Raw genomic sequence first — 11370 nt, forward strand, 5'->3', positions numbered from 1 at the left:
CTCCCACTAAAGTTGGATGAACCAATCAGCACTTTAACCAAAGCAAGCAAAGATACAAAGTTTTCACAACAAGCTAAATCAGAGGATTCTTTACCGAACGTTTTTTTTTTCAATTGATGGGAAATTAATGTTTAGATTTAGCTCAGAGAATCACGTAAAGACAAGTAGAAGGTAATAGTAAAGAAATCGAAATTCAGTTGATTATCTTGCAAACGGCGGCATGTCACAATATCTCAGTGGGTGGGTTCACACCAGACATTTCATTTGCACTTGAAGTGTGTTTGAAGTGAACTTGAGACAAACTTGTGTGTGAACAAGTCTTGTTCACTTGACTGATTGTACTTTGTCGCCACGGAAACCTCAAACATCAAAGTGCCGAAGTGCACACTCAAGTAAGGTTGGAACCTTCCTTGAAAGTGCACTTATCCAATCAAAGTGTCGGAAGCTAATTATTGAAGTGTCAATAATCTGGAGCCGCAAAATTCACTCTTGCAGGTGAGGAAGCAAGGATATTCATGTCACGGTGGCCTCATCAAATTTTTTTTTTGCAAGTATGACTTTTTTAGACATAATTTGGCGCACAAAGATAATCTACTTGACTACAATTTAATGTAAGTCCTGTTTTATATCCTTTGCCAAAGATACGTAGGTTTTTATTGTATCATTTCACTGTTTTGAGCTGGTATGAAATTTAATGATTAATTTGACAGACATGACATTGATGCGAGACTAAGTACTGGAAACAAAATGAGATATGTTCCACTAACAGCTACGTCTTCTTTTCAACCCAGTGGTAGTGATTTTCCGAATGCAGTTTATTCTTCTAGACCCATTCAAGTCAGTTTTTCGTGTCCAACGGTACTAACATAAGTGGTCATGTCAAGTCAGAAGATACAGAAAGCCACTAAAAGTACTCAAAAAATTTGAAACAACCACAAACATTCAGACTGGAACAGAGAAGAAACAGAAGACCTTCTACAAGCATGCGGACCAAATTAAGAACAGTTAAAGAAGGTATCAACTAAAGAGCATGGGAGAATCTGGAGTGAAATTTACAACAAATATAAAGAGCAGTTCATTGAAAGCATTAGAACCTTACCTCAACTCAAGAAAAGGATTCAAAATCTTGAACACGAGTTTAAAAACTTAAAGCTACGAGCTCAAAAGACAGACGAGGAGGGCTTCAAGAAGATTAAACAAGGTTTCCCCTATTACGATTATCTGGATACAATCATCGGTCAATGCGAATTAGCATGGAGCCTTCAAAGATGCAAATCAAAAGTACTGCCACGTTTAGCGAAAGCAGCGACTCATCTGAAACCAATCAGAAAAGTAAAAAAGTGCAAAGTGACGAGGGAGATTCAAAATTTGAAAGGTTTCTTGAGAAAAAACAAGGAGAAAGCTATGTCGAACAAGACTTGCTCGTCGTAACAGTTCAAGCAAAACAAACATTTAAGTGAAAAAACTCATCAGCCTTCGAGGTCGCATTATTTCATCCTTTCGTTTTGGCTTTCCTATTTAAGAGGATTGTCCTCAATACCGAAAATCATAGCCTGTAATAGTTCAGCTGAATAGTTCTGCAGTTTTTGTCTTTGCAGATGTTTTTTATAAGCATATATACGGCAGCATTTTCCCGCGTAATTGGACCCCGTAAGTGAGGTAATTTACCACCTTAAGTGCTCATTTTAACGTTAGTGCGAATGCTATTTCCTGTCCGGCTACCAGACATCTAGACAAAGCTTAATATATATAGGCATCAAACTTTCACTAAGGTGAGGGATTGCAGAATACCAAACAGAATATCAAACAGAATATCAAAAGATCAATAAGGTTCTGAGTTTTTGATATTATTGACAAGGCCAGGTCCTGGTCAGGGCATAGAGCAAATAGGAGAGTCAGCTACTAAGCCCAGAAAATCAGACCTCAAAGAAAAACTTTTTTTTCCCTTAAACTTTCATGCATTATTTTGAAATATCATTTGTCGAAGTTTGTCAACAGTCAGTTTATTGAGATATTCCGACGCGCTGCCATTTGCAAGATCATGGACTGAATTTTGATTTCTTTACGATTACCTTCTACTTGTCTTTAAATACGTGATTCTCTGAGCCAAATCTAAATATTACATGTAATTTCTCATCAGCTGAAAAAAAAAATGTTCGGTAAAGAATCCTCTGATTTACCTTTCTTTGTGAAAACATTGTAATTTTTGCTTGCTTTGGTTGTAAGCACTGATTGGTTTGATCGACTTTAACTGGACTTCATTGTTCGTGTCCTGTGATGTGATTGGTCATCTTTGCTTAAGTGACCCCGGTGACAGAAGTCGCACTGTAAAGGGCAGGTGGCTGGTAGTAATGGTTCAGGGGTGTTTATTCTAAGTTAGTAAAGCAGCTTGATTTGTGATTACTGACAGCCAATAATAATTATTGGTTGTCAGTGGTTGTTATTCACTGAACTCTGATAATGATGTCTGCTCAGGTTGTCGTAACATCAGTCAACGTCTCCCCAAACAGCCCTGCTCAGGACTACACTTACCCAAATGATCATAATTTACTCACTTATGTTTCTCAAATTTATCGCTCTTGTCATCTCCATACTTAATTTATTTGCATGAAATCCACCTTGAGCTAAAAAATAATCAAATTTGCCAATTATTATCCACTTTGGTTGAATTTGCATCTTTCACAAAACTCTTCTAATCAATTCTTTCTCTCTATTTACATCATTTGGGACGATCTAACAGAATACATTCTATTTTTGGCAACAATGTTATTAGTCAAATGCACCATTTTGTCAAACAGACCTCAACTTCTGTCCACTCTATTAACTTTGTTAGGTCTTAACGTTTCATCGAAACCCTTGACCTTTTGCCATATTCATTGTTGTGTGCACTGTTTGGTTGCACGCATTTCGAACTGGACATACCTAGTACACTTTACTAAAAATTAAAATACTTTAACTTTACTTTAACCCTTCCATCTCTTTTTCATCTCTTTTCCATCTCAACTCTCTTAAGCAAAAGAGTCTCTTTAACTAATCACCTGCCAAACGTCTTTTCTACAGTGTTTCCAATGGCTTTGGAAGCTTTGCTCCATGCATCGAGTACATGCATACAACAAAGGATCGTTCCTGAAAAGCAAAACAAGTAATTTATAAAAAATAAGCTTACTAGCTTGTAAAAATTGTCAATTCTGAATTGACTGAATGTTCTTATTTCTAACTTTTTTAATTATTTTATTATTCTGTACCATGCAGTCTGACAGGGGTACCACAAGTAAAATTAAAATTAATCAATTGTGACCTGGGTTGCAGACATTTTCCTGGACTTAGAACTGCAATGCTTATCAATTAATATACAAAACTTGTCATGTCAAGCTGCCGTAAATTCTGGTTGGCAGTACTGTCATATTCATGTTTGATGAAATACAGTGTATTAATATGATAACTAATTGGCAACATTTCTGACATTAATCAACAGCAAAGAGAAAAAAACATGTCACTTGCGTTTTGTGACATTCTTTTATTCCTGGACAGTGTGGCATCAAAAGAACATGCAATAATAGAAGAATCCTTTCAAATGTGTCAGCAATGTTACTGATCTGTAAGAATCATGCTTCATTTTCCCAAGTAAACACTAAGCCCATCTATTCTCACTCTAACACTACCCAGTTATTTTCTATTTTAAACGAAGAAATTATTGCAAAAATCGATGCTTGGATGAAATCTAACAGACTATCAAGTTAATATGAAGAAAACTAATATTATGTCATCCCAATGCTATATATCTGGTTTTCTGCTTAATTTTCATCCTAATATTTCAATCTTAATACTAACACTACAGTTTTTGGACTAATTTTTATCCTATACACCCTGATTTTAGGCCTAACTTTCATCCTAATGCTATTTATACTTAGTCTAGTTTTTTGCCTAATTTTCATCCTAATACTGTACACTTTGGTTTTTGGCCTCATTCCTATCCTAATACTATAAACTCTGATTATGGACTCATATTTATCCTTATACTAATTTACACTCTTATTTTGATCCTAATACTATACATTCTCCTTTTCGCCTAATTTTCCTCCAAATAAGTACTATACACTCTAGTTTTTGGCGTAACTTTCATCCTAATATTATACAATTTGGTTTTTGGCCTTATTTTCATCCTAAAACTCATTTATTTCGTCAAGCCTTTGACCTTTATTGAGAATTGTATTTTAGCCATTGACCTTGCCATTGTAATTTTAAATTATATTTATTTAGGATATCTTTATTGTAAAGCGCGCGAGAGCATCTGTTTATGATTCGCACACTATATAAATAATAAATTATTATTATTATTAATGCTACAACTCTGATTTTCTGACTAATTTTCATCCTAATACTATACAACTGTTTCTGACCTAATTTTCAAGATTCTTATTACTACAGACTCTAGTTTTTGGCCTAATTTTCATCCTGTTACTACGAACTCTGGTTTTTGGCCTAAGGGGTAAAACAATTCCCTGGTCACATTGCTGCTTCAAGTGGAGACAATTATGACCATCTCACCAACACATTTCATGATCTGTCATTTCTCTTAAAAAATAAACAACACAAATAAGCTGTGCATTGCACGATCAGCATCAGGACAGCTGAATTCAATGGATAAGAGTAAGCATAAAAAAGAAATATAAAAAAGTGTGATTATCTGTTTGAACTCACCTTATTAATCGGCGATGGCAAAGGTGGACGACATCTCCACACCTGAGATTATTTACCTGACAAAAGATACAATGTAAAAATCAGCTTAAGGACAGTGCCTACTTTTGTTACTACACATACGTTCTGCGCATCTTGAGATACTTGGGTTTCCTATGGGTGGTGGCTACTAATACAGGGATATTTTTGCGCAGTTTAAAACTATGCAGAGAAAGTAGAACTTAGCAAGTGCTCTTGGTATTCAAAAAGAAAATTAAGGGGAACCACGCATTTTTCAGAGATACAAAGGCTTCAATATGGAAAAAATGCCATACAGTGCTTTGTATTTTACTGCTTTTTTGGATTATTGTTGATTAATTATCTCTGAAAAATGGGTGGTTTAACCCCCAATTTTCTTTTTGGATTCCAATAGCCCTTGCTAAAATCTGCTTTTCCTGCATAGTCATAAACCACGAAAAAATACTTACGCCAATATACTGTGAACATACTGAAAGTTAACCTAGAGCCATGCAATAAAATTATATTGATGTTGTGTTGAGTCTGTGGGTGAAATCCTAAAGTCTGACCATTCAAATGAAAGCTACTGAGCAGTACTTTCCTGTGGGTACATACTGTATACTAATTATACTGTACAAGGTCTACAGTTTCGAGAAGAATGTACAAACCATTCATATAAAAGCTATTTTAAACATGATTTTAAGTTAACATTATTCATAATCGATACTTTTTCACTATAATTGGCACTAAAAGCTGTTACTCATTATCCAGTCTAAATTAGTCATTAGTGCCAATCAGAGATAATCTTTTCTCAAGCTAATGAGCACCATTAATGTTATCCACTTCTATCAGTCCTTTATATCCAATGAGAATTGTGCTATATTAAGCAGCCACCACACAGTAGCATGACTTCTGCTTCTAGAAATGTCCATTTTTGTCTCCTCGCAATAGGTAACCCACCCAAAACTTCCAGGTGTCGCTTGGTCAAAACATTCACAAATCTTTGAGTGGGTTTACCCTCAAAGTTTGAATTAACTACATTCTGTTGCATTTCCCATTTCCTCATAGTCATTTCTTTAATTACCTTATGTCTTGGTTTTTCCTGCCAAATTCTTTCTCTTTTAATTCCTTCAGTTGATATCTGGTTGGTGCAAGGCTAAAACCAAAACAAAATAAAATAATGCCCCAAGGTTAAGCATGGAATTTTGGCAAATGAGCAAAGTGCATACTGTGCTGAATTATCGACTATTTATAGAGGGAGATCAAGAAGTATCGACATCAACCCTTATCATCACTATCCTCATCCTCTGAATCACTTGCATTTATACACATGTATAGATCAACCGCCTGTGGATTGAAATTTGCATTCTTGTCCAATGGATATTGATTTTTTGGCCAACCAAAAAAGTTAGTCTACAGCATCGAATGTTAAGTGTATACAACATTCAAGTGGAGTAAATTAATAGAAAATAACGCTGCATGAACCGAGTGCACAATCATTTTTCTACCAAGAATGTAAATCCTAATGGTTCCCTCCCTTTAATTTTTAAATAGGCTATAGATTGCCCTGTTTAAGGTTACCCGGGCTTTTGCCCAATTTTAACCATTTTCTGCCGAAAAAATTCGTTTTGCATCACAGCTGCGCAAAAAATACATCTCGCTCTTAAAAAAGTGCATTTTACTCCATTTTGTTTCGGAACCTGGCTTTTGCCAAATTTTAAGCATCTCTTGCCAAAAAATTCGTTTTCCTTCAAATTTGCATAAAAAAATACAACTTGCTCTTGAAAACTGCGCTTTACTTTATTTTGTGTTAAAACAAGCTTTTGCCAATTTTTAAGCATCTCTTGCCAAAAAATGAGCTTTAGGTCAAATCTTTGCAAAGAATACAACTCGCACTTGAAAACTGCACTTTACTTTATTTTGTGTTGAAAACTGGCTTTTGCCAAATTGAAAAACACATTTTCCAAAAATATTCGATTTGCGTCAAATCTGCATAAAGAATACAACCCGCTGTTGAAAACTGCGCTTTACTTCATTTTGTGTTGAAAACTAACTTTTCCCAAAATTTTAATATTCTCTTGCTAAAAATTTGTTTAGCCTCAAATCTGCGCTAAGAATAGAAATCGTTCTTGAAAACTGCTGGGTACCGTAAATACGGTAAATGGAGAAAAGAGCAGTTTTAACGGGAATAGAAAGTAACGCTGCATGAACCGAGTGCACAATCATTTTTCTACCAAAAATGTAAATCCTAATGGTTCCCTCCCTTTAATTTTTAAATAGGCTATAGATTGCCCCGTTTAAGGTTACCCGGTACCTTCAGAGGTGTCTTCAGAGGTGTCTCGCGTCCAAGCGATGTAGCTCGTCCGGTTTAAACTGTAGATACCTGAACCCTTATATCAAATTAAAGCTTATACAGCTGGCTATCCAACTAAACCAAGAATTTTGAAATAAAATGAATTGCCGAATTTTTAGCGCTGTTTTCTCAAATAAATATTTTTCACTTGGAGGAGCCACTTCAAAGAGCTAAAACTCAAAAGGAATTTGTTCGTTTGCCTTCAAATTTGGACAGTAACTAGTTTAACATATAAACAACAAAAACGTGTCTGCGCATTTTTTCTTTCGAAATATTTTTTCTCCAAGATCGATTTTTGTACGATTACTCCACATTTTTTTCATCCTATTTCGAAAATGCTCTATAACTTTTCACTGCAATTGAATATGGCAAAACGCAGACACTTTATTTTAGCGCTTTGGGTCCGGAAACTGAGGAGCAAATTAAATTAGCAAAAAACAAAATTCACTTTGACTTGTAGCTATAAAAAGGTGATTCGGACGCTGGCAATTAGAGGTCGTGAAAAATTCGACAATTTATTTTATTTCAAAATTCTTGGTATGGTTTGATAGTCAGCTCTATAAGCTTTAATTTGATGTAGGGGTTTAGGTATCTATAGTTTAAACTGGACGCGCTACATCGCTTAAACGCGAGACACCTCTGAAGGTCCCGGGTAACCTTAAATAATAAACTATGCATGTCAAACAGTTGTCTATACTGACCTCTTTGGCTTGGGTGTTTGGAGTTGAAGTTTATTTTTTACCTTTTTCTCGTCTGGCATTTTCTGTGATTATAAAAACAAAAACATTTCAAGCATGACTACCATTTTCAAAAATATCAGCATTACTGTACTTTGCCAGCTCTGTAGTCCGTTCCAGACTTTTAGTCTGGGTGAAGCAAGAAAAATGCTTCACTGTCAGTGACGATGACAGAGCAGGCAAACCACAAGCTGCAATTTCCCCTGTCAATATCTCATCTTTTGTATGCACAGTGACAGCAGGACTCTTAAAAGGCAAAAATCTCCTTGTAGTTGTTGATGCACATAATCATAAAGGGGATTTTTCAAGTATGATCTCTATGACAATACAGCAGACAGAAACAACATTGTTACCTTTTGGATATTGACATACGTGAAAGTGGAGCTTCGTTAACAGGATTGGAATTTTTAGATTCATTGAAGTGGCTTCTCTACGAAAACATTTCTGGGGGAGTGCTTTTCTAAATTTTGGGTGGGAGTTTGCTGCATGCCTGTTAAAACTTTTACTGCATTTCAGACCTGCAATTATTTTGTTTAACAATAATAATTTTCAAAACTTGAGAATTTTGCTCCCATGTTGGACTTCAGCAATCTTAAGAGTTACAAGACATCTTGAACACAGAATCAGGGGCCTCCAGGTAGCTGTATAGGGTGAGCCCCCTTACAGAACCTGAAAATGTCCCTGTCCCATAAACTTGGCTCTGTGAAGTGTAAGACAGGCCTCTTTACAATAAATGATGGATCAGAGAATTTATTCTGCAGTATATGTTAAAGTGCTAAAAAGTTATCATAAAAGTGAACCCCTGAATTTTGCACTGATCATTGGCCCTAGTAAGGACATGGGAGATTATACGAGGCAAAGGAAAAAATTACAAATAAATACGATTTAAAAAAATTATAAGCTTTCTTTGTGTCATGCGATCTCCTATTTCCTTGCCTGGGCTACTCCTTCCCAACAACAATTTTGTCAAGCACCCAGATTTCAGGTGTCACAGTCACGCAGGGTCCATTTTCGAGAGAGGAAGAAAGAGGTTCCTGGGAACCAGGTTGTTGGGGGGTGAGGAGTTTGGAATTTGTAAGACTGGCAGCGCAATTTGAGGAACAAATACAAGTCTTATTACTGAATAAAGTAAATAAAACACTATATGTTGTTGTTGCCTATCCTAACGTTGGGTTAAAATGCGTTTTCGTGCAGTTTTGAGTCATTCTAAATCAATGAAAGAGCGATTTTCGCGCCATTCCACTCGGCTCGAATTCTTCCATAAAACTCTTTTCTAATCCCACTCTGACTTTATACCTTGAGAAAAACATAACATACAAATATATCTGTAAAAACCACTCGTACATACCTTATCACGAACTTGCAGCCCCACAAAAATCACCAAACCACTTCAAAATTCCCGCTAAATGGAACCCATCAGCTTTGCAGCCAACAAGATGGCCACCACGGCGCGCGTCGACCCATGGGAACATCACGTGGTCAACACTGGGTACCAGAGTCTAATTGAGCCCCAACTGAGGAGGGGCACAATACTGCAAGGCATAATGGCCATTGACATAGGCAAGCAAAGCGTGTATGACCTATGTTGAAGTTTTGGAGGTTACAAGGTTCATTTTCGGAAGCACAATTTTTATCCCAGCTGGGTTGTGAGCAATCACCGTGAAAAACACTTGGACTTGCTCACTTACCAAGAACAGACGAAGGAAAGGACTTTTAGAAAGTCTAACAGACAAGCAGTTTGGTGTTTAGACTACTTTGTTCTGCCACAAAGTCCTGTTTGTCTTTCACTACAAGTATTCTCCACATCGAAATCTTTTTAAAGGTTAATTGCTGTCATCGATAGCGGTGAAAAATAGTGAAAAAGAGAAGTACTACGTAAATTCCAGGTGGAATTTTTAGGTTGGTTCGACATTGCATCGCTGAGAATTACTCTTTTTATGATATAAAGTGAGCAATCGTCAGAGATTACACTGGGAACAGGCAGACGAGTGTCTCACAGAATACGATGGTTCGTTATAATATTCCAGTAGTAATGATCTTACTAAGAACCTGAATACTCTAAACAACGAACTGCAATCACATACACTCTGTTTTTTTCTATACGGAACCTTTTTTATAAGAACGTCGAGGCTGAGATTAACCAAAATTTTAAGAACGTATTTAGAACATTCCTCAGGCTGAGAGTCGATTAAGAACGTTTTTATTTTGCTAATCTGTATATAAAATCAAGGTAACAAATGGAAATTAACCAAAATACTTAAGGGCATGTTTTGTATAACATTAACAATGGTGACACACATCTTGGTTTGCCATAATCAGCAGTTCTTGATACCATATCTCAGCAGACAATGCGCTTTGAAAGGTTTCCTGGTCACGTCCTCATTGATTTACTGAAATACATGTAGTGTATACCATGTTATTTAAGAACATCTTAAGAACGTTTTCAGCCTCAAATCGCAATTAAATGTAAGAACGTTCAGCCTCAGCTCCAAAATTAGAGGTTCTTATATAAAAAACAGAGTGTAATCTGTCTCCAATATTGTTTTCATCACGTTCGCCGATTGCAAGCAAGTATTCTCAATGTACCTTTGACTTATCGACGCCGGCGCCACTGATGTGGACACAACAAATTCATTTTTTTCTCAACTTTTGTCATCCACTAAGGTCTATGTTTCCACGTTATTTTGAATTGCCGGCAATTTTTATCAAAAAACAACGTGTGACCGTACAAAGTTTATCATTAGCGTTCAGTACACCCTTCATGGTCCTTTATGTTTGTAAAATTCACGCGCTAGTCAACACCGCATTTATCTCACCAAAACACAAACTATGAAGTACATACTTTAGTATTTCGATATCAAGACCATGTTATCGAGTAGTGGACTTGAACTGCAAGTGTTTTACCTGGAATTTAGTAGAATTATTCAGAACATGACCAGCGCTTTTCTTGTATTGTATTGTAAAACTTTATTTAACCGCGGAGCAGTGACCGCGGAGAATCATCAGTTGACCTAAAAGTTAAAACTAAAAACTCATTACAACTGTTCTACCTGATTTCCGTGTGGGAATCCGATATGTCAGAAACCCTCTTGAGAAGTGCCCAATAAAAAATAAAATAAAAAATAAATAAATGCTTTGTTTATAGTGGACCCAAAGCTAGTTTTTTTTAAGTCTTGGGGCAAGTTATTCCACAGACGAGTTCCGATATAGCAAAAGCTTCGTTTCAGGTAATTGGCATTTGGTTTGGGCAAAGAGAGTTTCTCTTCAGCTTCTCAAGTTATAATCAGCAGCGTAGCGTCGAGTGAAAAAACATTGAAGGTATTCCGGATAAGTTTGTTAATTGTTTTGTACATAATTAGAGCTTTCTATTTTTTACGGCGAAGGGACAGCTTGTCCCACTTAAGCTTCGACAAAAGGAGGTTGGAGCTCGTATCAAAGGGTAAATTATTCCACCCGAAAAGGCCGTAAAATAAGTACACATGGGCCTCCCCAGGCAATTTTGTCCAATCGAATTACCCTCTTCCGGAAATTCGGAATATCCTTCCAATTTTTCGGCGCTGGCATTCACGGAAAATATCTCAAATT

General features: G+C 36.3%; 1 long non-coding RNA gene and 1 pseudogene across 1 annotated transcript; one reads left to right on the forward strand and one right to left on the reverse strand.

Moving 5' to 3' along the window:
- Positions 1-702: 702 nt before the first annotated feature.
- On the forward strand, positions 703-3122 carry LOC146472093 (uncharacterized; annotated as a pseudogene).
- Positions 3123-5590: 2468 nt separating this feature from the next.
- On the reverse strand, positions 5591-9220 carry LOC146472094 (uncharacterized). The gene is made up of 3 exons (XR_014866767.1): positions 9134-9220; positions 7750-7811; positions 5591-5851 (listed from the first exon to the last, which is right to left on the reverse strand). It is a non-coding gene; the product is annotated as an uncharacterized LOC146472094 (long non-coding RNA).
- Between the last annotated feature and the right edge of the window lie 2150 nt (positions 9221-11370).

The sequence above is a fragment of the Pavona decussata genome, unplaced genomic scaffold (genome assembly GCF_977016875.1).
Source record: "Pavona decussata unplaced genomic scaffold, jaPavDecu1.1 SCAFFOLD_102, whole genome shotgun sequence".
Lineage (NCBI taxonomy): Eukaryota > Metazoa > Cnidaria > Anthozoa > Scleractinia > Agariciidae > Pavona > Pavona decussata.